This window comes from Arachis ipaensis, chromosome B04, assembly GCF_000816755.2.
Source record: "Arachis ipaensis cultivar K30076 chromosome B04, Araip1.1, whole genome shotgun sequence".
NCBI lineage: Eukaryota > Viridiplantae > Streptophyta > Magnoliopsida > Fabales > Fabaceae > Arachis > Arachis ipaensis.
In genome coordinates this window covers 50,147,765-50,171,325 of record NC_029788.2, presented here as the reverse complement: position 1 = coordinate 50,171,325, position 23,561 = coordinate 50,147,765, and the positions used below count along the sequence as shown (strand labels likewise).

The following is a 23,561-nucleotide window of genomic DNA, read 5'->3' as shown; positions in this document are numbered from 1 at the left end:
GGTCATATGACGACTCATGAATCCTACCAATTCAAGTATAAAAATGAAGTTCAAGTAGACTTGCAAGAAGAACGCTCATGAAAGCCGGGAGTCATGGAGTTGAGCATCGAACCCTCACTGGAAGTGTTTGCACTGTAGTCGCTCAAGTGTATAGGGTCGATTCTCTCAATGCTCTCCTAATCATGCTTTCCAAGATTCATTTTTCATCTAACAATCAACATTTATTTCATGCATGCATATAACTATCATGAGGACTTTTCATAGGTTGTAATGGGGCTAGGGTTAAGGTAAGGATGTATATTTGGTCAAGTGGACTTGAAATTTGAATCTTTGATTACCTTAAACTTCCAATCTAACCTTTATAGCAACCTATACAATTTAGGTTAACCTAACTACCCATTTTTCACTTTTTCACATACTCATGCATTTTCTTTTTTATTACAACTCATATGCATTGATCTTTATTGAGCTTCACTTTGCTTTGGGGCATTTTGTCCCCTTTTTATTTCTTTTCTTTTTTTTTATTTTTTTTCTATTTTTTTTCTTTTTCTTTTTCTCTTTTTTTTTTCTTTTTTTTCAAACTATATAAGAACATCAATGCATAAGGTCTATACATTTTATCAATACATGAGTATGTACCCAATTCCCAATTTTTACAACAAAAACACAAAACTACCCTTTTATTCACCCAATGTCCCAAGACTTCCCATACTTGAATGATACACACACACACACTAGCCTAAGCTAATCAAAGATCCAAATAAAGGACATTTATTATTTTTCGCTTTAAGGCTTGTAATGTGCTAAATTAAGAACAAATAGGTTAATCATAGGCTCAAATTGGCTAACAATGGATGATAAGAGGTAAGGCTATTTGGGTAAGTGAGCTAATGAAACAATGGCCTCAATCATATAAATGCATGAATACACAAAATAATGGACATAGAGAATCAAACAAATCAAAGATTACAATCATAGAAAGAGAATAATGTACACAAGAAGGAAGAATAAGTGGTTATAAGATGTAACCACGCAGTTAGGCTCAAATCTCACAAGCTTGTGCTCTTAGCTCAAAAACCATGTTCCAAAATAAATTCTTTCAAGCAAGTTTGTCACAAAATTTTTTTTCAAATTGGTAGGGTGCCCTAAAACAATTTTTCTTGGAAAAGAAATCATCACCCTAGCCAAGTAGTCTTAACATAAAAAGAAATGACAGAATATATACAAATTATAACTAACAGGCAACCTATCATGCAATGCAACAACTAACTAACAAAGAAATTGGTGTTGAAGGAAAGAAATTGTTACCCATGGAGATCGGTCGGACGACCTCCCCACACTTAGAAATTTGCACCGTCCTCGGTGCATGCAAAGAAGAACAAGGTGGGTGGGTTGCTGCAATTGATGAGCTCCTTCAAAAGGTTGTGCGGATGGACTTGTTTGTTGCCCTATTTGAAGCTTATCCTTTCCCTCTTTTGGTGGCCAACCTCAAAGGAGAGAAAAAGAAAGAGAATTAAGCCTATATCAACGATATTAAAGCAAATATAACATAGGCGGGGCTAATGCCAAATAAGAATAGGGTCCTCACTACATGGTAGCTACAACATGTGAGTGAGAAGATAATGTAAGCTAAGGCATATTAACTAACACTTGATGCAAGAGTAAAGTCAAAGCATGAAGAGCACTCAAAAGCATCAAGTTCAACTAGAAAGAGTGGGTAATGAAAAAAAAACATGTAAGCTCATATCAATGCACAAAGGATACAAGAGTCATACAAGATTAAGCATTGATTCAAAAGTTTCATTACCCCTCAATATCAAACAAGTCAAGAAGCACCAAGATTAACCAAGAAATTCTCAACAATTGAGTAAGAAAAATCAACACCATTATTAAAATAAGAAACTCAAAAAAAAATAAGGTAAAAATAAGCTATGAAAATAAAAGTAAAAACAAGCTATAAAAACAAAATTAAAATGCAAAGAGTGGAAGTATACGAATTCAATGGGCAAAAGAAAATGGAAGAGGAAAAAAACTCTTTTTTTTTACCGGCGCGGACACGCAAAGTGCGCGCACGCGCGGGTGGCAGGCACATAATAGGCACAAAAGTGGCACAACTCTCTGGAAAATGTACCAGGAGTGCAAATGGCGCTATCGGCGCGCACGCGCATGGCGTGCGTGCGCGTGCATTGTGCAATTGGCTTATGGATGCGTACGCGCCAGGTGCGCGCACGCGCGAGTTGGTTTGTGCCTCGCGCACAAAGTAGGCGCAAGTTAGGCACAACTCTCTGAAATTTGGCTTGGAGGTGAAATCTTTGCATCCACGCGTACGCGTACATGGCGCGTCCGCGTGGATGATCGAAAATGCTTGAGGCGCGTGTACACGTGGATGGTGCTCTGTTTTTCAAAAATTTTTCATGTTCTTGCACCAATCCAAGCATTCCAAACCTTCAAACAGCTATCCAAACACCATAAAAGCCTTATTCAACATGCTAAACTACTGAATAAACTTAACAACTAAGCTACAAACTTAAGACACAAATCTAATGAAACAAGCCAACAACCAAAATATTAAAACAAAAGTTTGCAAAGAAGAAACTACCTAACAATGGTAACTCAAATCACTTATTAACCAAATCTAAAAGAGAGTGGAAAGAGTTTACCATGGTGGGGTGTCTCCCACCTAGCACTTTTAGTTTAAATCCTTTAGTTGGACATTTGGGAAGCTCTTTGTCATGGTGGCTTATGCTTGTACTCATCTTTGAATCTCCAAGGATCATTGTTCTTCAAATGGTTGATAAAAATTCCAACCAAATTCACCATCCTTGGGCAAAGTTCTACCCAAGAAATGAGCTCCCATAGTTGGTTGGCATGCTTCGATCCGGGATCCCATATCTTATTCTTACACCCATCTTCTAGTTGATTGTCATGATTCTTCCATTCGGGTGGTTGAGACATAGAATTCTCTTGAGTATACCAAGTCTTCCTCCTAGACTAACACAAGGTAGCATCCATCCAATCGTAGTTCCCACATTTTGAAGCTTTGACCTCAATGAGCTTAATTCCAAACTTCCAACCACTACACAACCCCTTTCTACTCTTGATCTCACAAAGAGCCCTATGTTGCCCATCCGTTTCAATAAAACCATATTCAAGTGAGAAGGTGAAGCTTGAGGGTAGGAGTTTTATCCACTTGAACGGTGTGTTGGATGGTGACATGGGGAGGACGACCTCCCCACACTTGGACAATGCAAGGTCTACTTCCTTAAGCTCTTCTTTAGTTGTTTCCACCTCTTCGCAAGCTTTTTCAATTTCAACCTTTTCCCTTTTATCACTTGGTTTGGTGTTGTCTTCAAGAATTTCGATTTCTTGCCCAATGGGAGGTGATTCAATTTTAGATAGGAATTCATTGATGAATGAATCCATCTCTTGATCAACCTCTCCATATTCTTCAATTTCGATATACACCAATTCAACTTTTTCCTCTTGGTAGCTTTCTTCCGATTCACTCTCTTCTTCATTGCTCACCAAGGGTATGGGAGGTTGTGTACATTCTTCTATAATTTCAACTTCATGTCCAATGGGAGAGGATTCACTTGTAGATAGAAATTCATCCATGATTGAAATGATGGATATGGATCATAGGAAGATGTTTGGTATAGAAAGGCTTGTGAGTATGGTTGAGGTTCATGTTGAGGATAAGAATTATAAGCATATGGTGGTGGTGCTTGATCATCACAAAAGGAGTCACCATAGCCATTGAATTGACATGTATTAGGATGGTAGTTATACCTATAAGTAACCGGAGGTTGTTGCCAATAGGAGTGATCAATTCCTTGAGGCTCCTCCCATCTTTGTTGGTTCCATCCATAATGAGTGTCATCATTGAATTTCACATTCCCTACAACACAATTAGAACCAAACTCATAGCCAAGGTGAGAATTCATAGTGGAAAAGCAAAATAAAACTAACAAAAAGCTATCAAATAAAGAAAAAAAAGCAAGATATTCACACTATTCACATATATACAATAGCCAATAACACAACACCAATGCAACTCCCCGGCAACGGCGCCATTTTGATGAATGAGTTTTTGACGGTTTAGAATTTCCTCAAATGAATCCTCGTTGTGAAGTATAGTTTCCAAACCAATCAATAATCCTTTCAAGGAAAAATATTGGTTGTCACAAAGAACAAACCCCAAATAAGAATTAACCGGAGTATTTTGGACTCCGGGTCGTCTCACAAGGAGTTACAATGAAGTGGTCAATTATTGGCTATGGGGATCAAGGGGGGGTTTGGTTGATAAGAGGACAAGAAAATAAATGACAAGAAAAGTAAATAAAGCAAGTAAATAAAGAAAGCAATTAATAAAGAGAGACATTCATGGCAATGGATTGAGATCATAGGCGTTCTATACTAGTCATGCATGATTAATTCATCTTATTTAGTTAACTCACACATCAGGAGAATGTCAAACAAGACTAATTAATCATATCACAAATATAAACAAGAATTTATCTCATTACGTCAACTCCAACAAATAGGGAGAAAGTTTAACGAGACTAGCTAATCTCAATCCAAAAGTCCTAACCAACTTACTAATTAAAATATCAAAAGATTAGCGTCAATGGAAACAATATTCCATATGTCCTAATCAACTCACTAATTAAATTAGCAAAAGATTAGCGTCAATGGAAACAATACTAGCTAACAACTCTAGATCACCAACATGAGTTGGGTTTTCAAGACTCAAGATTACCCAATCACTCTTTCTAAGCCAAGAATGCTCAAAATCTACTCTAACATCCTTCCAAGCATTTTATCAAACACGTGGAAGGCATAAAAGGAAAGCATAATAAATGGCAAGAAATAGTAAAATCTACCAACTACAATTTGCAGGGAAAGTAAATCAACAATTCAAATTAACAATAAAAGAACATCAAACATAAAATTTCATTAAAGAAAAATCAAATCCAACAAAAGCATCCATGAACATAAAAGAGAGCTTAAAAGGGAAATTAATAAGAAAACTAAGAAGAACAAAGGTGTAACAACAAGAAATTAAAGGAGAAACTAAATCAAAACAAGAATTGAAAGATGGATTTAAGAAAAGTAAACGTAAACTATCCTAAATTCTAGAGAGAAGAGAGAGCTTCTCTCTCTAGAATTCTACCCTAAAACATGATGAAAACTAAAACTATGACTACTTGTGTTGACTCTCCTTCAATCCTTAGCTTGAATAGCATCAGAAATGAGTTGGGTTGGGCCCAAAGTGCTTCAGAAATCGTTGGGGGCGATTTCATCTTTAGTGGGTCGAGCAGCATCGGCGCGCGCGCGCAAAGTGCGCGTGCGCGCCCCTATACCCGAAGCAACATATAGCAAATTTTATATCATTTCGAAGCCCCAGATGTTAGCTTTTCAACGCAACTAGAACTGACTCATTTGGACCTCTGTAGCGCAAATTATGGCCAATTGAGTGCGTGGAGGTCAGGCTTGACAGCTTTACGGTTCCTTCATTTCTTCATGAGTTCTCCCATTTTGCATGCTTTTCTCCTCACTTCTTCCATCCAATACTTGCCTTATGAACCTGAAATTACTCAACAAACATATCAAGACATCGAATGGGATTAAAGTAAATTAAAATCACCAATTTTAGGGCCTAAAAAGCATGTTTTGACATTTAAGCACAATTTAAGGGAGAATTACAAAACCATGTTATTTCATTGAATAAATGTGAGAAAAGTTGATAAAATCCACCAAAATAAGCACAAGATAAACCACAAAATTGGGGTTTATCAATGCCCATGCTTTCCTCCTTGTTTGTCTTCTTTGTGTCCTCTTGCATTCCCTCGCATCCGTGCCAATCTTGCTTGCTTCCAATCCTCAAGTGCCTTCCTCACTGATTCATGACTCTCTTCCACCTTTTCTCTTTCTTCTCGTGCTAATTCATCCCTCATTTCTTCATACATTGTGATTCCTGGATGCAATATAGGCAGCTGTCCTACCAAGTAACCGAGCCTGGCTTGAGTATTTATATGGTGCCCAGTCTCGCTCAGGTAAACTCCTTCTGCGAATGCCCTTTGCTCGTCCAATAGTTCTGCCTGTTCTATCTGTCTTTGATGCATCTCATGTATATGTGCACCTTGATGTGCTTGGATGTTGATTAGCCTCTGAATGGATTCTTGTTGCTCGTTTTGCCTTTGTTCCATCCTGTGGAATGTTTCACCCCATTGTTGCCCTTGACTCAGTTGCTGATCCATCATTTGCTTTTGCCACTCCCCTTGTTGAGTCATCCATCTTGAGAGCGACTCCTCTTGCTGCCCCATCATCTGTAGTTGAAGCTCTCTCTGTGCTCCTTGGCATTCCAAATATTGTCGAGATAGTCCATCAACGGCTTCCTGCAATTCGTGCATATCCAAGGTGGCTAGTGCTTGCCCCTCTAAGACTTGTCCTTCCACTACTTGAGGGGCTGTCCTCTTCCTTTGCTTCCGTTGAGGCAGGGGGGATGCGGTAGCATGCATTCATCGAACGGTTATTGGAATGCCCTCTTTTATCCATACGGCGTTCTCATCTTCAAACACCACCGCAGCTTTCTTGCACAGTCGGTAAATAGTGCTGGGGTAACCTAACGTTCCTCTTGAGTCGCTTTTCTCTGCCATTTTTCTAATACCTTCTGCTATGAGTTCATGAACCTTGATTTCTCCTCCTTTGAGTATACAGTGTACCAGTGTGGCTCTCTTGAGATTTACCTCCGAGTTGTTCGCTGTTGGGAGGATGGACCTCCTTACAATTTCGAACCACCCCTTTGCTTCCAGAGTGAGATCTGCTCTCTTGATGAACCTTGGTCTCCTATCTGCATATCTTTCCCAGTCAGCTCCTGGTACACAAATGTCTTGCGCAATCTGGTCATGATTAGGGTTGTTGTCCATTCTTGAATGATAACTCTCTTCTTCAAATGGTATGGACCGCAGTTTTAATGCCTTCATGACACTCATGGGACCAAAATCCACAATCTTTCCTCTTACAAAGCTTGTATATGACTCATCTGCCTTATCATATCGGACCGCATTTGCATAAAACTCTCTTATAAGATTTGCATTCACCTTAATGACCGGATCAATGAGGAGCTCCCATCTTCTCTTTTCTACCTTCTTTGTGATTTCGGGACACTCAGTTTTCCTAACTTGAAATCCCAGCTCATAAATGATCTCCTTATCCACCATCCACCCGTATTGCAATGCATGGTACAAGCTTCTAAATCTCTTTTCATCATACGGGTGTTGCTCCATAGGTTCCTTTCCCTTCCTTCTTTTAGAGCTCGAAGATGCCATGAATGAGGGTTAATGTGTGAAGTTGGCAAATGTGTGGAGACTTTTGGTTGTTTAGGGTTGAGTGCAATGACGGGAGTGAAGGGGAATCCGAAATGGAGAGGTGTGCAAAGTGGGGTATGGAACAAGGATCACTTATATAGAGAGGTTGTGAGTGAATGGAGGGTGTGGATTGATGGAGTGGTTGTTTGATGGACGGTTGGGGTTGTGCATGGAGAAAGGACAAGGATCATCACTTTATGATGGAGATTGCTGAGTCTTCAAGGGTCCCATCCTTTTCAATGTTGCATGGAAACATTTTCCAATGCCTTCCCTTTTTAAAAAAAGTGTGTAGTTTCTCCTCATGAAGTGGCCGAACCCTTCTCATTTAGTTGTCCAATCAATCTCCTTCAATGTTCCTCTCCTTTTCCCTATAAAATAAGAAAAATTAATGTCCTAAAAAGTATTTAAACTTTTCGGCTAGAATAATAAAAAGAAGAAAAGATTTTGTTTATTCATGAACTCCAACTAACTAACTAACTGTGTATCCTTATATGCACATTGGTGGCACCATGGGGTGACACCAAACTTAGTTTGGAGCACTGTGATGAAAAGTTCTGTTCAAAGCTCCAAGACTAGCATGCTCTAAGTTGCATTCATGCTTTCTTGGCATGCTTTGAACACCAAACTTGTTCTTCACTATATACTGCAATATAAGGATTTCACCAAGTGTTTTCTTCCGTAGGGATCTTCTTGTTCCTCCACCCCTTTGGTACCTTCTTCTTTGTCCCTTTTGATGTTGCCTTGCTCTTGGTGACTTCTTCTTCTAAGGGAATTTTGTTGTTGTCTTCACATGTCTCTAGTGGTTTAGGTTCCTCTAGCTTTTCCTTGAGTTGTGACAACTGCTTATTTCCATGTTCATCAACCAAGGGCTTTCCCAGATGGGCTGGTTGTGCTTCAGTGCTTGCTTCCTCTGTCAGCATCTCATTATGATCATTGCTTGGTTCTTTGTTTTCTTGGTCTGCTTCTTGTGAGAGTTTGAAGACATTAAAGCTGAGTCGTTCATCATGGATCCTCAATATTAGCTCCCCTCGCTCCACATCTATGAGTGCTCTGGCTGTAGCTAGGAATGGTCTTCCCAATATGATTGGGTGGGTGTGACTCTCTTTCATATCCAAGATGACAAAGTCTGTGGGAAGAAAGTATTTCCCAACCTTTAACAACACGTTTTTCACCACCCCTATTGCTTGTTTTTTGAGTTTTGTCAGCCAGCCTGATGACTACATCTGTGGGCAATATCTCATTGATCTGCAGCCTCTTCACCAGGGATAAGGGCATTAAGTTGATGCTTGCTCCCAAATCGCAGAGTGCTCTATCAAACATTGTTTCCCCTATGGCACAGGGGACATGAAAACTCACTGGATCTTTTCTTTTCGTAGGCAACTGTGGTTGAATGAGGGCACTGCACTCCTTGTTCATCACTATAGTTTGGCCTCCCTTGAGTGAGCTTTTCCTGGGAAGCAGCTCCTTCATATACTTGATGTATACAGGCATTTGTTGAATAGTCTTGATGAATAGTATGTTGACATGCAGAGATGCAAACAAATCTAGAAACCTTGAGTATATTCTCTTCTCCACAGCACCATTGAGCAGTTGGGAAAAAGGTGCATAGAGTCTCAGCAGCTCCTGTTGTGAGATTTTTGGTTCTTGATGATCTTTTTCCTTCTTCTCTACTGAGGTATCTTCAGGTTGTTCTGACAGTTTGCTTGGCTTGTCCTCAGTCTCCTTATCACTTATAGTGACCATCTTGCAATCTTCCCATCTTACTTTCTTTGTTTCACCTCTCAGATTCTTCTCTGTATCACTTGGGAATCCATCTGTGGGTTTGGGAATTTGCTCAGAGAGATACCCAACTTAAGATTCCAACCTCTTGATGGTGTCTCCCTGGTTCTTAAAATTTGCTCGCACTTCCTCCTTGAACACCTTGTTGTCTTGAATCTCCTTACTTATGCCTTCAAGTAGATTCTCAATCCTTGAGAGTCTGTCATCAAATGATTGTAGATCGTGATTAGAGGTGGAAGGATGAGGTAAGTTATTTTGGTTTTGATGTGGATGTGGAGAAATGTTGTTATTAGGGTGTTGATATGGTCTAGATGTGAAGTGTTGGTGGCTTGCATTGTTGGGATTTGGGCATCTTTGATCAAGGCTTTGGTCTTGTTGATTTCCCCACCCAAAGTTTGGGTGATTCCTCCATCCAGGGTTGTAGGTCTTGGAGTATGGATCATGGTTTTGCCTATGTGAATTCCCAATGTAGTTGGCTTGTTCCTAACTACCCTCTGCTTCTTCATTCACTCCTTCTTGGGTTATTGATGAAGTGGCGATTGCTGCTACTTGGTTCCTCTCCATCTTCTTGGTGAGGTCAGCCAGCTGCTGGGTAATGAGCTTGTTTTGGGCCAGCAGAGCATCTACATTGTTTAGCTCCATTACTCCTCTTGTGTTCCCTCTTTCGGAAGCATAGAAGTAGTCATTCGCTGCTACAGTTTCAATGACATCTATGGCCTCCTCAATGGTCTTCTTCTTGTTCAAAGATCCCCCGGATGAATGGTCTACGGCCTTCTTTGACTCATAAGAGAGCCCTTCATAGAAATGGTGCAGCTGCACCCATTCATTGAACATATCTGGTGGGCACCTCCTTGTTAGGTCTTTAAACCTCTCCCATGCTTCATATAGAGTCTCACCATCTTGTTGCCTGAAATTTTGGACCTCAGCTCTCAGCCGATTGATTCGTTGAGGGGGGTAAAATCTTGCTAAGAATTTATTCACCACATCTTCCCAAGTTGTCAAGCTCTCCTTTGGGAAAGACTCCAGCCACTTGGCTGCCTTATCCTTGAGTGAGAATGGAAATAAGAGCAGTCTATAGGCGCCAGGATGAACACCATTAGACTTCACTATGTCACATATTCTCAGGAAGGTGGTTAGATGTTGATTGGGGTCTTCTTGGACACTTCCTCCGAACGAACAGTTGTTCTGAACAAGGGTGATGAGCTGTGGTTTTAGTTCAAAATTGTTGGTGTGGATGGTTGGCTTTTGAATGCTACTTCCACAGTTTCCTGGGTTTGGATTAATGTAAGAGCCTAAAACTCTTCTATCCTCCCCAGCATGATTTGCTCGTCCTCTTCCGCCATGGTTGTGAGCTTCTTCTTCATGATGGTTCTCCATGTTTTCTTCCATGTTTGGTTCAAAGTATTCCTCAAAGTGTTCCTCCTCTTCTTCAGCACCAACTACACGTTTTTCTCTTGCCTCCCTCCTTAGTCTAAGGAAGGTTCTCTCAGGTTCAGAATCAAAGGAAGTTGAAACCCCACTTCTTCTCCCTGTTATACAACCAACAAGTACAAGCAAAGAGAATAGCTGCAGAAAGTATATCTGTCAGAATTACTGTTAGTGTGAGTGATGTAATATATCAAACAGTTAGTGGGTTAGTGAAATGAATGGTAAATAACAAAGAAAAAGTAGGGGGAAGGGAAGAAATTAACTAGAACAGAAAGTAAATGACTCAAACAGAAAATTAAATCAAACAAAAATAAAATGCTCAATCTAGTTATCCTCCAATTTAATCATTGTTGATGCACAATCAATCCCCGGCAACGGCGCCATAAACTTTATGCACGGAAAACTTGTCTCATAACAAATTTCCTTCGGCAAGTGTACCGAATTTGTCGTCAAGTAAAAACTCACAATAGAGTGAGGTCGAATCCCACAAGGATTGATTGATCAAGCAACTTTAATTAGAGGAATGTTCTAGTTGAGTGAATCAGAATTTGAGTTGAGAATTGCAGAAATGAAAATGGCGGGAAAGTAAATGGCAGAAAAAGTAAATGCTAGAATTAAAGAACTGAAAGTAAATGACTGAAAGTAAATTGCATAATTGTAAATGGGAATGGGGGAATTGCTCATAAAAGTAAGTAACAGAAATTAAAGAGAATGGGTAAGATCAGAAATGGGGGGTTCATTGGGCTTAGGAGATGTTGCATTCTCCAGATCAATTTCATTTTTATCTCTTCCTCAATCAATGCACCCATTGATCTCCTTGGCAATCTTAAGTCATTGAATTACAATTTCTTGTAATTCAATCTCTTAAATCTTGTTCAATAGCCAATTCCTTGGTCAATTGCTCATGAGAAGAGTTGAAGTATGGTCACTGATTATACCACATGCATTTCCCAAATCAAGTGTTGAGAGGATTATAGTCACATATCCATCCAAACCCAATTTGGTCTAGCATGAGAAAGCATTTCTAGCATGATCTCTTCATTCCTCTTTCAAGGTTCAGAAGAGATCCAAGTAGGAATAGCTTCTTTTCCAAGATAACTACCCAATTGGATGAAGATCGAAAGCTTTCAAGTAAAATCAAGAGAAAAGATAGAAGAAGAATAATGAAAACTAGTATTGATCCATCAAATTACAACAGAGCTCCATATTTCTTTTCTTCCATGTTAGAGTTCACGTTAGCTTAGTTAACGTGACTCTTAACGTGGGCAATGATGGCTTCTAGAGCGTTATTGGCAATGACTTTTCTCATTAACTTTGCAAGTTACTCCCATTCCACGTTAGTGTCAACGTTAGTGTAACTAACGTTGCCACTAATGTGGTTCTTCTTTGCTTCCTTTGTCCTGAAATTAAGCAATAAAGTGCATCAAAGTTCTAGTCCAAGTCATGGGAAATGCAACATCCAATTTGTCATTAAATTCATGCAAAATCCTCATGAAATCATGTAAAGTGCACAATGTATGCTTGAATCAAGATGTAAGTGAATATCTACCCAAAACTAGCTTATTTCCTAAGTAAATGCATGAAACTACCCTAAAAATAGTAGAGAAAAGGTCAGTGAAACTGGCCAAAATGCCCTGGCATCAGAAGCATATGAAAATGCCAGAATATACAAGGAAAGAGCAAAAAGGTGGCATGACAAGAGGATCTCCCCAAGAACATTTGAACCAGGCCAAAGGGTGTTGCTATTCAACTCAAGACTGAAGATTTTCTTGGGAAGCTGAGATCTAGATGGACTGGTCCATACACCATTACCAAAGTATCCCCTCACGGCTATGTAGAGTTACTTGATGAAACTTCAAAACAGACCTTCACAGTCAATGGACATAGGGTGAAACTTTATCTTGGTGGCCCTTGGAGCAAGGAAGAAAGTGTGCACTTGTTAACATGAGCAGAGGAGCTGCAATGTCAAGCTAAGGACAATAAACAAGCGCTTCATGGGAGGCAACCCATGCACAGGAGTTTTCTTTTATTTTTATACTTTAGTAGTCAACAATGAGAGATTGCATCATATACAATTAAAAAAAAAAGGGGGGGTTGAATTAGCATGTAGTGTATGCAGGACACTAAGTTTTGTGTGGCTAACTTTGAAGCAAACGGTAAATTTTAACCTTATTATAACACTTAGTCACAAACTAAGTTTGGTGTCCTTACATACATAAATAATGCTAGAAAAAAGAGAAAGTATAGTTTTTTTTAGCATATGAAAGCAATCCTTTGATTTTAATTTTTGTTATAGTCAAGTTTATATTAGTATATCATCATAATTTGTTAGCATTAGTTAAGACACTTCAAGAATCTCAAGGTTTTGGAATTTTGTTGCAGGGAAATGAAAGAAAGAAGTGATGGGGAATCTTGGGAGAGAGGTCACGGATACACACACAAGGAAAAGGAAGTCACATGAGCCTTGAATTTTGTGCATTGGAAAGAATAACTCAACATGCATTAGCTAGAAGATTCATACTTCCTATAACACAATCAAACCATTAAGGCAATTCATCCACTTCTTAAAGAATACCGTGGCCCCCCCAACAAGAACATTTGCACTCACCTTGCCTTCACTCCTATATATAGACCACCGAACCACCTCCATTCCTCATCCCCTTCACAATCATTTTCAAGCCTTCATTCCTTACCTCATAAGCCTATTCTTCTAAGCACCTCTCACTTCCAATTCTTGTATGCCTAAGGATAAGTATTCCTCTAAGTTTGGTGTGGACAATTCGGCCATCTCACTTGGAATTCAATGGCCTCATCCTCAGGAGCTAAGAAAGGGAAAGGCAAGCAACCCATGCAAGAGGAGATCACATTTGATGAGAGAAGGTTCAAATCCAAAAACCATGAGCGCATCTTCTATTGGATGATAAGCAAAGACATTATTCCGGAGGTACCATTCAAGCTAAGAAAGGAGGAGTACCCTGAGATACAAAAAGTAATTGGAAAAAGGGGATGGGAGCTTCTCTGTAATCAACCTCAAGTTGTAAGCATGCCTCTCATTCATGAGTTCTATGCCAATGTCATAAAGAAAGCTGATGATGAAGAACCATATTTGAGCTATGTAAGAGGAGTGGTGGTCCACTTCAGACCAGACACCATCAATAGGGTGCTAATGATCAAGCCAAAACGGTTTAAGCAACCTAGCTATGAGGAGAGGGTTAAATATGACCAAAGATGTATGGATGTGCTAAGTGATCTATGCAAAGTAGGCACGGATTGGGTGTTGGATTCACAAGGACAACCACTCAAACTTAGAAGAGGTGACCTCATACCTCAAGCAAAAGGATGGCATGACATAGTGAGAAGATCATTAATCCCTACCTCAAACAATTCAGAGGTGACAATAAACAGAGCAATAATGATCCACTGCATAATGAAAGGATGGGAGATCAATGTGGGAGAAATCATAGCTAAAAACATCATTGACACAGCTGAAAATGTCAAACAAGATAGTTGGCTAGGATATCCTAGCACCATCTTACGCCTATGTGAAGAAGCTGGGGTACCTCTTGAAGAGTTTGAAGAAACAGACATAGTGTCCGTACACTACAAGAAAACTAGGATTTTGCTACAGTTTTAAAGCGTAGCGAAAAGTTGAAAAAAGCGTAGCGATAGCTTTTCGCTACGCTTTTTGAGCTACCGGCACGCTTTTGAAAGGGTCACAACTGCTAGCGTACCGGTTGCTCTATCGCCACGCTTTTGGTGACCTATGGCCACGCTTTTTCTGTCGCCACGCTTTTATCTATTGCCACGATTTTAAGCATGGCTGTATGTGAAAGATATCGGTACGCTTTTAAAGCGTGCCAATAGCTAGAGATACGGCTACGCTTTTAAAGCGTGCCAACAGCAAGAGATATCGCTACGCTTTTAAAGCGTGCCAGTAGCAAAAGATATGGCTACGCTTTTAAAGCGTGCCAGTAACAAGAGCTATGGCTACGCTTTTAAAGCGTAGCTATTGATAATTGTTGTACAATATGTCTACGTTTTTAAAGCGTAGCTATAACTTTGTTCAGGTTCTATTGTTCTTTTTCTAATCTTTATAATAAAATCTTATAAAATTCATAGATAATTGTAAAATTTATACAATGACCATTAATTTTAAATCAACTAATCCAATCTTTATTAACTTGTCACCAAATATAGTGTGATTGATCACATGACATGCTCTAACAAAATACCAAAAATCAAAATCATTACAACTATTACATTATCTACTTGCTTTACATATTATTACATAAGAGAAAAAATTTTAGAATCAATAGGAAGTTACAAAAGAGACCACTAGTTTTTACTGAAACAAAAAAACACTACTAGTACCCAAGCTAACGAAGATTCTAAGCAAGCTACCATCCTAGAATTACATATTACTAATCCGGGAGCCATCATTTCAATCCACTTGGATCATATACCACATGCAATGCCATGCAGCTCTTGAGAAAACATGAGCCATCATTTCAATCTACCTGAAGAAAATAGATAATCTTCCGTCAAGTCTAGGAAAGTAAAGAGAAAGCCAATTGAATTGCTTATTACCGAAACTTTACCTGGTACAAGGAGGAGCAGTGCTGCTCAAATCACAACCTCCAATTTTGTATGTCCTTCTTGCAAGCACAACAACCAAAAGTATGTAAGAACATGATTGTGAGTATATGCATCTTCAAAAGCTTTTCGTTAAGCTATGCTTTTCTTCTATTTAATTTTCTCTATTTACAACATTGATTCAGTTGTAAACTGTACATAAAAAATAAAAAAAAGAATAAAAAAAGAAGTGAAATAAAGTAAGAAAATTAAAAAGAACCTCTGAGTAATTATTTATCAAACAACTAATATACTATTGGATATATGACTCCACAGTCTGCAGTTTACCATTACCAATAATGTCAAACAAATAAATAATGCACACCTATATCAACTAGGGCACAAACATGGAAATGTGTGTTTAACCTGAAAGCAGCAAATTGTTCGTAGCTCCCACCCCCACCAGATAAACTCCTTTTTAATCATCAATCAAAAGCATGGATATAAACACTAGAATAGTTATGTATAACTTATTTCAATTAACTCTAGAATTCGTTCATATCTTCTCACTTACTGCACTCAAGAGTAGTTCTCTCTCCACAAATCATATCTTAGGGAGAATAATACACAAATGTATGAAGCTGCCAACACTTATTTTAATTTTAAATTTAAGAAAATAAAAGACATGTACTTACAGTGAGAACTGGACCAATTGTCAAGTCCTCTAGCTTTTTTCTCTCAGCAATACCTTTTAATTTGGATACCAAGGAAGTCGAAGCCCAGTTCTAAGCACAGTAAGTAACTGAAAAATCTCCAGAGCTGGTTGTGAAATCTCCACAGCATAACCTTTCAGAAAGTTGAGGATCAAGTGCTGGTTGTGAAATCTCCAGCCCTTCACTTTTAATGATAGATATATAACTGAAAAATCAATTGAGAATCATTAAAATATCTCCTAAAAAATATCAGGTTAGGAATTTGATAATCCATGGGACAAGTAAAACCTCATCTTAACTATATTAAACAATAATGCGCTTTGATAAAACATAAAAGCTATTCAGGCCTCTTAGTTAGCCATTGTTGTCCTTTTTATGACATGATTAAGGGTTTCTGGTACTATATGTCAAAATTCATCATTTCCATGTATTAACTTTATGGCTTGCTTCTCAGTATTGATAGCAAATGGCTTAACTAATTGAACATAAAACACAAACAAATGGATTCTAAATTATTCAATTTACACTGGGACGGTAGATTTCAACACTAAAACACTGGAAAGTTTTAGCAAGAGGCTGTTGAGAAACTATTTTTTTTCCTGCCTTGTTTTTATCTGACTAATGATTTTCATGCCTATAAACACGGAATGGAGAACTATATTTGCAATGGCCAGAAAGAAATTGAAAAGAAAACTGTGCTCCCTAGAATACAATTGTGTCTTCAATGTGCATGTCTTATTATTATATACCTGAATGTGTATATTCAGAAATTACGAGTAATTCATTAATGAAAAAAATACATACTGAAAACTTTGACAAAGTAGCTTGAGCAGCCACGTCTGCAGCTTTGTTCTGATAAAAAAATTGGGAGGAAGAAAGAGATTTAGCATTTGAGAACTTCTTTCTTGCTTCGTCAAATTCTTGAATCTGATAAAGGACAGGCACCAAAACAGAATATGAATCAACATGACATAAATCCATCAAAGAAGAAGCTTAGATACATATTTTACAGATGAAGCTATAGTTAAAGAAGTCAGCTGAGACAATAGTTAAATAAAGTCAACACATATTTGGATATATAACAACGCGATTTGCAGATTGGATCTTAATTAATTACCTGCATTGCGTTAACAATAAGGCCTGAGAGAATGAAAAGAGTGCCTGTAGGAAGAATAAAAACTGCTGCTAGGAACGCCATGTCCTTTTTTTTTTTCTCAACCTACCTCCAAATGCAATACACATTTAAACAACCTCTATTCCATCAAGTCACATACCACTCGCTACACTAATTTCATAACAAGGCAGTCAACCAAAACCATCATACATAGCACGAAATGTTGCTTTAATTTCATAACAGGGCAATCAACCAAAACCAAAACCAAACACCTTGCATTCGACTCAACATCTTATTCAATGTGACTTTCTTCTAGGTCTGTTTTACTTCAACAATATTATTTAACATTATTTTTTAACTAATAGAACTGATAATGAATACATTACCAGCAGGGACGAAGGCGGAGGGACGAAGGTGGAGGGACGAAGGGATTAAACATTATTGACAAAGGAACAAATAGTATTAAGAGTAAGAGAAAAAAATTTACATAAATTAGGTCCATGAAAATTTCTTCCCCCTATTTTAATCTGCACACATACATAATCTCCAAACTGCTATCAGATTTATATCTTCATATTCATGTTAACTATAGAAATGGAGGAGAGGGCGATGAAGTGCTTCTGCTTCTGTGCCTTGTGCGGCGCCTCGGCGGTGACCGCGATCTGCTTCTGCAGCGCCTGTGGCTAAGGGAATTTCACAGAAAAATTGCTCTTTTTCCCAAACCCAATTATGAACTCGAAGTTCTGAAACGTTCCGAACCTGAACCTGTTCCCAACAGATTCCGAATTAAGAACCCGCAAATCGTTCAAATCCCACTTCTGCTTCAACGAGATTGCCTTCAATACATCCTGATTTCAACGAATTAGGTAATTAAAAGTAAAAAATAAATGAAAAGAAAGGGGGGGGAGGGAGTGAGAGGGGGTAAGGTGAAATAGGAAAAGAAATAAAAGAAGAGGACTTACAAAGAAGCAAGAAGCATGAAGGGAGCAGCGCGGAAGGGGTTAGGGGGTTAGGGTTTTGCAGTGACGTAAGGGAGCAGCGGCAAAGGGGAGCATCTACGGCGAGTGAGGGCGAGGCACAATGAAGGAGGAGGAGTTAGGGCAGTGAGTGTCTCGTCGCGTTGGGACTTTTGATGGAGGAGTTAGGGCAGAGCACGAACAAGAAGGGGTTAGGGGCTTAGGGCAGCGCACAATGAACCTCTTTCTCTAAGTGAACTGAGTCTTTAAACGAAGAAGGGGGTTTTTAATTTATCCCCACCTTTTTTTTCCAAGGGAACCTTTTGGCCACGCTTTTAAAGCGTGCCAAAAGGCTTCTAGGAAACGGCTACGCTTTTCGAACGCCGCAATAACAAAACTCTGGTGCTACGCTTTAAAAGCGTGGCGGTTTCTCTCTATGGCTACACTTTTTAAGTGTGGCAAATAAAAGCGTGGCCAAATCTCGCATCAATTGCCACTCTCATAAAAGCGTGGCCATTGACACCTTTCGCCACGCTTTTGAAGCGTAGCAAAAAAAAAACGTGGCCAAATGTTTATTTTATCGCTACCCTCATAAAAGCGTGGCCATAGACCACTTTTGGCTACGCTTTTAAAGCGTAGCAAAAAAAAGCGTGGCCATAGGCTTTTTTTCTTGTAGTGGTAGGGAAGCCCATCACCAAGAAGAGATTGGAGTACGTCACCACAATCCAATTGGAAAGGCAACCTCTAGCAAAAAGAAAGAAAAGGAAAGGAGAGAGACAAGAGGAAGAGCATGAAGAAATGGAAGAATCAAGTGCCTTAAACATGAATCAACTCCAAACCGCTTTGGATGGAATCTCTGGGTAATATGCACAAATTCAAAGAAGCCAAGAGGAACAAGCTCAACAACAAAGGGACCTTTGGCAAGCAATGAATCAGCAAAGAGAAGTTCAAGTTCAATGGATGAGTCAGCAAAGTGAATATCAAACACACATGATGGAACGACAACAAGAACAATATGACAAGATGTATGAAATCATCAACAACTCTGCTGCTGAACATGAAAGATCCATGGGGAAAGTAATACAAGAACAAGCTCAACTAAGGAAAGAACAAGCTCAGCAAAGGGATCTCCTCCTTAGGATGGAAAGAATGCAAGACGCCTTGCAAAGAGACTACAATGAGAACAGAATGTTCAAAGAAGCTAGACATAGAGACAGGATTGATTATGATATATCCACCCAAGAAAAATTCAGCTACATTTGTGGAACGCTCCCAGTGCTCAACCCACAAATCCAAAAATTCAATGAAGCACACAAGGTATTAGAAGAACAGGAAATTGCAAGGGTGCAATTTAATGCTCAAAGGCTAAAGGATAGGATGATAAGCTCAGGGATATGGAAGAAAATAGAGGAGGACCCAACAACAAAACAACAAGGAGAAGTAAGAAGAAAGAAGAAAGAAGATCCAAAGGGCAAAGGAAAACAAGGAGAATCAAGCAAAGGAAAGGAACCCAAAACTTAAAGGTGGTGAAGTTCTTTTAGTATTTTAATAAATAAAGAAGATGTATGTCTGAAACATGATATACCTTCTAGGAGTCTTTTATGCACTTTAATGTCTATAATATACATTTTCATGTTTACATCATGTATCCGCATATGCTTGGAATGTTTGCTTGCTTTAAGCCCTATTGCTAGATAATGGAATAAAAGATGCAGTTGAGCAAAAACAGAGAGAAATCTAGCCTAGAGAAAATAAAGTTGTCCTACAAAAGTGTCAATATACATGCTTTCATTGAGAATGAATCAAGGCTCAAGGAATCAAAAGGATGCTTGCTTACACAAGGCTAGTTAGTTGAAAGCTACAAGACCCAAGAAGTTAGAAATATTGAATAAAGAAAACAGAAAACACAAAATGAAAAGCTAGGCATCAATGACAAAATTTGGATATGTGTCTGTGGTGATTGATGTTAAGGGACATACTTGAGCTAGTAAATCCGAGGGGTGCTTCATCACCCGGTAACTTGGGTTAACTAACTCGGGATTATCGATTGAAAACTCACTTTCAAGAGTAGCTCTATGACAGAACATTTAGCAACCCAAAAAGGTGCTGGACACCACTATCCAAATAAACTCTTAAAGTTATATGCCTGTGATTGAATGTGTTAAGGAGAGAGGCTTGAGTTAGTAAATCTTTAAGAGTGTTTCAACACTTAACAACTTAAACCAACTGGTTTGGGATTGTTGATTGAAAGCTTATTCTAAAGAGCCGCCTTAAGACAAGATTTTTAGCTCAATTGAAAGAAAAAAAAAAGAAAAAAAAAAGAAGAAGAAGAAAAGAAAAAGAAAAAGAGAAAGAGGTCTAGTGAAGCTAACTAGTTTAATAGTGAAGGAAGCATTTCACTAAAGATGTCGAAGAAGCCTTGATCATTTGCATTGAACAAAGGATTGCACAAATGAGGAGAATAATCTTTGTTAAAAGAAATGCCTCTCTGTTAAGATAGTTAATTCTTGCATCTTAAATTCTGTTATCCAATCCTCTTATCTCTTGCTTGAGGACAAGCAACATTTTAAGTTTGGTGTTTTGATGCATTCTCATATTTGCTATTTTAACTAGCTATTTTAGGTGGTTTTAGATTAATTTCATTTATTATTACTAGAATAAACAAGCAATTTTGTGAGTTTTCTCTACATGCATTCATAAACCAAGAACTAGGTGAAATTTGGCATACTTCATGCAAATGAATTAAGAGGTTTATAAATACGTTGATTTAAATAATGTCCTTGAAATTCATTGCATAAGATAGCAAAACTTTGAGGAAGATTCTTTGATTTATGTTAGGTGATGAAGAAAGAAGATGATGGAGCAGGAATTAGAGCAAAAAGGGTTGAAGATGCATCAATCTTGACAAGGAAACAGAGCAAGGAGAGAAGCTTGAAACAGAGCCACAAGATGAGGATCGAGGGCATTGCCAGGCAGGGAATGAACTGGCATGTTCCCTAGCAACGCCAATAATAACGCCAAGGTGAAAATTGTTAGCAAGAGGAGCTCACTAGCAAGTTGTTGGTGGCGTGTTCCTTAGCAACTCCAGCAACAACGCTGGCCACTCCAAGGCATCCTTGGGGAAAGCTCGAGCACGTTGCCATGGAGGGAATGAACTGGCGTGTTCCCTGGCAACTCCAGCAACAACGCCAGCTTCAGAAATGCCAAGCCAAGGAAGGTCGAGCACGTTGCCAAGGCAAGGAGGAGAAGGCGTGTTTCTTAGCAACGCCAGCAACAACGCTGGCCACCTCAAGGCATCCTTGGAGAGGCTCGAACACGTTTCCAAGGAGATAATGAACCAGTGTTTGTGGCAATAACGCCAGCAACAATGCTGGCCCCTGTAAGGTGGCTATGGAAAATGACCATGGGCGTTGCCAACTTGAAGTTGAATGTGCGTGTTCCTTGGCAACGCAAGGCCAAGAAATTGAGCCAAGGAGAGCTCGAAGGCGTTCTTGCCTTGAAGCTGAAGTGGCGTGTTTATCAACAACGCCAGCAACAACGCCAAGGCTAAGAAATCTGGGCTAGGGGCGTTGCCATGGGCGTGTTTCACAATAACTCCCACAACAACTCCAACCAAGGCAGCCTGACCTCACCTCCTTCAAGGCTGAATAACTTGAGTTACAGAGATCCAATTTGAATGCTTCTAGTTGCATTGGAAAGCTGACATTCAGAGCTTTCCAACGATATATAATAGTCTATATTGAAGCATGAAATGGAAGCTCAAATTAGAGTCATCTTTAGGCCCCAAAAACAAGGAAATGAGGTTGAAATTTAAGGAAGCATGAATGGGCCAAAGAAGGGTGATCGAACACGTTGCCAAGGCTAGAATGGCCTGGCGTGTTCCTTGGCAACTTGGGCAACAATGCTCAGGCCATGAAATCTGGGCTAGAGGCGTTGTCATGGGCGTTACTGGTGGCGTGTTTGGCAAAAACGCCCAACTAGGGCAGCCTGACCTTGCCCTCTTCAATGGAGCATAACTTGAGTTACAGAGATTCAATTGAGGTGATTCTAGTTGCATTAGAAAGTAGACATCAAGAGCTTTCCAACCATGTATAATAGTATATAGTGGAGCACAAAATTGAAGGTCAAACCAGAGGCAACTTTAGGCAACATCAAGCACAAAAAGTGAAGAACAAGCAAGTGTTTGGCAACAACTTGGGCAACAACTTGGGCAACAACGCTCAAGCACTATGTCCCACTCCCAGGAAATTACCATGCACGTTGCCAACGTGCAACAAGGCTGGCGTGTTTGCCAGTAACGCCCCTCTTGGGCCAGAATTGATGCCAACTTGCTCTGTATTCCTCTGCTCTCTTCAAAGGCCAACAATTCCTCTAATGAGCTAGCCAAATCAACAAAGACAAAGCCCAAATTGCTAACCCAATTGATGAACCTCTAGAAGCTTTGAAGACTAGTATAAATAGAGAAGGAAATTGTACAAGGGGGGGACTTTTACTTTTTATTTTGGACACTTAGCCTTTTACATTGAAAAACTAGCATTTCTGTTTTACTGCTTCTTACGGGTTATCTATTTTGTTCACTTTTGTAAGTTTGAATTTCAGTTTTTTTTTAAAAGAACTTCTTCATTTTTTCATTACTCTTCTCTACTGAATTTTAATGTTTACTTTTGCATGTGTTGTTGAATTGAGAGCTATGATTCACTAAACCCCATTTTCATTAGGGGGAGGAGCTCTGCTCATTTGAATGGGTTGATAACTTTTCTTTTTCTTCTCAATTCAAGTGGTTCATCTAAAAGAAAACTCTTATTTTTCACAGATTCAATCACCATCGAGAGAGGGATTAATCTATATGAATTATGTGGTGAATTTGAGAAAGGAGCTACATAATTCAGTTTAGAGTTCATCCTTTTATGATTTCCTTGATCAATACACTTTGGTTGGTATGTGAGATGTAACCCCCCTTAGTTGAGATTCTGGAAGTTGTGTGGCTTGGATTAGAAAATGAACTTCACCTCTTCTCATGAACAATTAGATCACGAGAGTGGCAATTGGTTGTGTTGAGAGAAATTGAGTTACCAAGAGATTGGGACTCAATTACCCACAAATACCCATGATTGAGAAGGAATTGATCAACATCAATTCATGAGAATTTGCATCTCTGCTCCCTAATGATCTTTTCCATCATTAATTCTCATCTCTTTTGCTCTTTAGTTATTTTGCACACCCACTACCCAATTCCCTTTTATCTTCTTGCAATTTATCCTTCTTGCCAATTACATTCTGTTTTCTATTTCCTGCAATTTAATCTTATGCTCTTTAAAATTCTGCAATCTTTACTTTCTTGCAATTTATCTTTAATGTCATTTAAGTTTCTTGCATTTTAAGTTTCAGTTATTTACTTTCATTTCCTTTCTATACTCTAGTTCTTTAAATTCCTTGCCATTTAAATTCTTGCAATTATGTTCAAAAATCAAAATTCTCATGAAATCAAAACCATGTCTGCTTGATTAAATTTACCATTTAACTAATGTTGCTTAATCTACCAATCTCCGTGGGATCGACCTCACTCTTAGTGAGTTTTATTACTTGATACGACCCGGTATACTTGCCGGTGGTTATACGTGAAATTAAT

The 23,561-nt window shown here is 38.9% G+C and overlaps 1 long non-coding RNA gene across 2 annotated transcripts; it reads right to left on the bottom strand.

Moving 5' to 3' along the window:
* Positions 14,834 to 16,087, bottom strand: LOC107637781. Of its 2 annotated transcripts, none has more exons than XR_001619522.2 (3): positions 15,845 to 16,087; positions 15,176 to 15,362; positions 14,834 to 15,094 (listed from the first exon to the last, which is right to left on the bottom strand). It is a non-coding gene; the product is annotated as an uncharacterized LOC107637781 (long non-coding RNA). The 2 variants fall into 2 exon arrangements; XR_002361072.1 differs by lacking the exon at positions 15,845 to 16,087 and adding an exon at positions 15,576 to 15,826.